Here is a 5,315-nt window from a genome sequence, read left to right on the forward strand (position 1 = left end):
GTTAAGAGACGCTCCGAAGAATATATATATGTATATATAGCTCATCTGCAGCTGCTGTAAACAGTCACGTGACCACAGTGGTCGGGCCTCTTACCGCATGGGCACGCTATAAATTCCGGACTGGTACATTAGTCTGGTCCTGTTTGATGGGTTTGTAATTTCTATAAAGGACAACGAATTCAAATACTTAAGTCTAACGTTGATTGCCATGCTTATCGATAGGGATTTATCACATTTAGTTCAATTAATAAAACAACGCTTGATTAAGGTGACACACGAAATCCCCAAAAGGACATTGTATAAAAGAGACGCATAAATAGAACAAGATCCAGCAGACCTAAAAAGGAGTAAAACTGCATTATACAATTTTCGTCCTTTTAAAGGCTCGTCATACGTATAAAGGTCTGAAAGGATATCAGTATATGTCAAAAGTAATATCAAAATCTGAATGAGGATGAGAATAAGTACATTGATATATTGAATTTCATATTTTTCAGAAGAACGTAAAGTACATTAAGTGAACCGTGCCACTTATAAGGAAAATTAAAACATGGATTTAAGTTGCGACAAACGAGCAAGTTAACACAATATACCGCCTTTTATCTCCATGGATTGTTAAAAAATACAATTTAATACATATAGAAAATTAACAAATAAATTAAATTCCTTTATACAGCTGTTCTTTTCGTCATTTTATGACCTGTCCGCGATGCTTAGGTCTAACGTGGTGGTACAGCTGAACCTCGTTATCTCGAACTCTTATAGCTTCAATAACCCGTTTAATTCTAAACATTTCGTCAGTCCCTGTCTAACTTTAACACAAAACATTCGAATTAACTTAAATATAATACTCGGCTATCTCGAAGTTTTCTCATGGTCCATCGAGTTCGAGATAACGAGGTTCGATTGTAGGCGTCGTATTATAAATAGCATATACTCAAAGATTATACTGAATATAGAAACAATAAAAAGAGGATAAAGTAATGTTCAAATAACACCAAGAGAATGCCGAGGTTTAAGTGGAACAATAATTTTATATCAAAATCAACCAGTGATTAAAAGGTTTTTCGTCATAAAACCCTTGAAACGGTACTTAAATAATAAGACCAGGTGTTCCGGAAGTGTTTCCTGTGCGTCATTGATCTTGCTCGTGCTAAATGAGAATCACGTATATTATAAGAACGCAATCACGAGCCACGGAAAAAGAAAATTCGAGTTAGTAGTGAAAGGTGTATCCGCTAGCACTTACGAGACCAAATACAGTATTCAGTACGAGAGTTTCCAGTCTGCCTTACGCAAATCAATGACATTGGTGATAGGAGTCGAACCCAATGTGTATTCCCTGTGGGCTTTTGATTCACCTTGAAAATGAAATTATCAAACAGACCCATAACCCGTTTCCTGATCATGGAAAATTTATTTGGAGCGCTCACCTTGAGAACGAAATTATCGAGTTTTTTTTAAACGTTTCAAGACTCCCCGGATTTTTTTCACGCTTTTCGTAATACAGAGAAAAAAAGTCGACAAACATCCTTTGCAATATGCTAGGATCGATTTTCGCAGAAGCCAAAAAATGGTTTATCAATGAAGTTGAAGACAACGTCTGCCACCGCACGTTGTATGTAAACACGTGTCAGAAAGATGTCATATCGCTTCTATTATACACTGGTCTTATTCTTATCATCATCTTAGTGTTGTTGGTGTTAGTCTATTCGTTTGATTTTCACAATATGCCACACTGAATATCATGAGTAAAGACTTGCTTCACTCTATATGTCTATATATTGTCAGAATGAACTTTTTCTTCTTTCTAAACAAAGGTCAACATATTTTGTAATGGGTTTTAGCGTGTAGTTATTGTAGTTTTCAAATGTACGAAAAATGTCAAATATGTGTCCGCTGACATACATTTAATGACAATTCATCCATTAAACAATACTGGATACTCGATCCGTCCTTTAAACTAGAAAGTCACGTGTTCACTAACTTATTTTCCTTGTTTATTTTCAGGAGTCTCCGTGTAAATCTTTCTGTTATTATTTTTTAATTGTCCACGACTAGTTAAAAGCTCAAATATACGTATAATTTTACCAAATGTATATTATTCAGAAAGTTTCTGAGAAAACTTCCGCTTAAACACGTGACCAATCACATGTCCACGTGTAGTAGGTGCGTAGGCTGTTAGCTTTCCATTACATGTAGAATGCAAGAGTACAGAGGCTCGCTGATAGTTCGAAGAGGAAAAAGAATCGTGTTTTTGATAAATATCGACCTCTCACAGAAATGTGTAGAGGATTTTCCGACTTCGGTTCGGCAACGATCGTAAATGGAGGCATGTTTAGAAAGAGAGAATTTCAACACTTATGACTTTGGTACAAACGCATGATATCTTCTTCTCACAGATAATCCTCAGATATGTTAATTTTTTACTACATCGGTATAAATAGATTATTTTCCTCTTAGTAAAATATGCATATACCATGACTTTAATCGAATTTGTCTGGATAATAATTCTGCAAACATGTCGTTAGTTTCTTTTGCTTCCATGCATAATATGCTTTAGAAAAGATCTATACAAAGCAACTACGTCGTTACGCGGATACTTTGGAGCAGTACAAGAATAATCAGACCATGTGTCCCGGAATGTTATGCGTCTTCTGCTTTATCAACGACACTTCCCGTGTTATTTTGATCGAAAGTTAGTCATGGCAGGCTAGCAAACTACAAATACTGTACTAATATGTTAATCGTTTAAAATATATTCTTCTTTGTTTTAGAGAAGTAGTATTTTTTTATGATAGTCCATTCTTTCTTATCTGCCCTATAAAGACGTCACCTTCTTCTTTTATCAAACAATATATGTAATGATACAATGTACGGGATCCCCTCCCTACCCAATCGTCCCACACTTGTAATCAATTGATAATGACATGTCTGAACCAACCGATGCCAGTAACGCGATGGTATCAGTATGTAAGCCCCGCCGCGGTGGTACTAGAACATTCCGGACAGTTTCTGTATAAATTTAGCGTACCTTATTTTTCTGTGTGTTTTAGTGTATAATTACCTACCTCAGATCTAATCATACACACGAACTCTGCCGATTGCCGCGTCAATCATTAGTTATTCTCACGTGTCGACTTATAGAAATGTTATATTTCCCGATAAAAGCTGCCATGTCAGGGGTTTTTTTCAGTGTGGGCGTTCAAGGCGAAACAAATGATAAAGATTTCTTCTAATTTCCTAAATAATGATATCGCTGAAATATGACGTATGATGCAGTTTGAGAATATCATTTATGCGTGAATGTCTGTTCAAATCATCGCGAGGACTTTGGGCATATCGCCCGTAACTTATGAAACATAAATTACGTTGTCGGTAGAAAATGTATGGAACATCAACCTTGTCATAAATTTGAATTGGGAAAAGGTTTCGCTACATTACAAAAAAAATAAAACAAAAACAAAAAAAACTAAGTTCTACAATAGCAGTTTATGCCCAACAACCGTCATTATTCAAATTCTGGTTCTAACGTACTCAAATCGATACCAAATTTCAATTTCCCAAAAGTTCGTTTTCGATAAAAAGATGAAATTTGAAATTCTGAAAAATATCTTTCAAATGCATTGTAAACATTATTAAGCATGGAGAGAGCATTCGTGATATTCTACAGTGTAGGTTAGCAAGGCTTGAAGATAAAGACAAGAAATGCTTGCACTATCGAGATGCCTTACTCATAGATTTTATAGAAAGTTTTACAGGGTCGATAACACTTAAAAATGTAACGAAATGATGCCTCTTGGGACATGGCGGACGTGTTTGGCAAACTCGAGAAGAAGAAGATGTTTAGGGATATATATATAGCCTTAAGTACATTTTTATCATAATAACTTCCACCTTGTAACAGTAAATGAAATTGTGTACTTTAGGTCATGACTGAGACGACAAAGTACTGTTCACAGAACATACGCACAAATTGTTCTAAAATATTTATGATTCGTGAGTGTAAATGCAACTAAAAGGGCAAAACGGGATGATAAGTACACGATCGAAACATTCACACAGACATATATAACCTGGAAGGCTGACTGATCAGGTGAGATAAAGGATTCCCTCACCCTGTACAGGTATATCGGCGCTTTTCATTGGTGTGAAATATCCTTAATTCACCTTAGTGTTGAGACGGGGAATTCCCTTGTCAGGTTAATTGTATGACGTCACGGAAACATTTCATCTTAACCCTTTAGTGTATAAGATTTCACGTCACGTCATATTCCTAATAAACCCAGCAGGATCAGATAGAAAAAAAACCCCATTCAACCTCTTGTTGGTGGTGTAGGGGATTTCAACCCTCCGGAAATGATGATTCATTTGCAAACACATGGTAAGCCGCGTGTTTGCTAACTTAATCGTCTTTATCTTTGGGCTGAGTTCGCCTTATCTCACCTCGAAGAGGTGAAAGATTCTACAAATCCCATCCCATGGGGACCAAATCTGAACTAGCCTCGTGTTTGCAAATTTAAGACTTCTCCTCTACGAGGCTCGAAAAATCTATTTCTCGTAGCACTGTACTATGTATAATACACACGAAGAAAACAATACTGACGGCTGCTCAACTACTTGTCTGTGACGTAATGGCTTGTATCATCACAGAGACAAAATGTCAATAAAAACAACAATGTACATTGCACAGACATAGGTTAAGAATCCAGTCATTACCATTCATATATCGCAGGCATCCTCAGCAGGCTCCGACGTTCAGAGAAATAAATGATTACATCAAGAAAAACGAATTCCTGTGTTTCCATCACCGATAACGGTATATTACAGTACTTGCAAAACAATCCGTCAATTTGAAATTTCACTGGCGTGATCTGTGTATTAATATATATATGATATGAATTAATGGAATATGCGTTTTCATCACGATTGAATGTGATTATATATACATTTCTATCGTTTCTGATGTTCTATGTTACGTAAAAACTTCTGTAACTGTCTTTAGCAAAACATCCGCCGCATTGAAGAATGAATTTTGATGATAAATGCTATTTTAAAAGATACATTTCTATATAATCACGGTATATCAAAAACACTGCGTCACAACTATTTCAACCACATTTGGCTTTCTTTAGTCGTCTCCTTGGTGTTAATTTAGGCTCTCAACAACATCACTGAGGAAACATGAAAGGACGAGACAGATGTACATCATTTGTATTGAAATGTCGTGAATATCAAAAAAGCGTCGAAACCGCGTGAGCGTCTTTTAAAAGAATTAAAATAGTATAAAATATACGTATAATATACAGAGCTGC

The sequence above is a fragment of the Ylistrum balloti genome, unplaced genomic scaffold (genome assembly GCF_031769215.1).
Source record: "Ylistrum balloti isolate Yb309-2 unplaced genomic scaffold, AGI_CSIRO_Ybal_v1 Utg369746, whole genome shotgun sequence".
Classification (NCBI taxonomy): domain Eukaryota; kingdom Metazoa; phylum Mollusca; class Bivalvia; order Pectinida; family Pectinidae; genus Ylistrum; species Ylistrum balloti.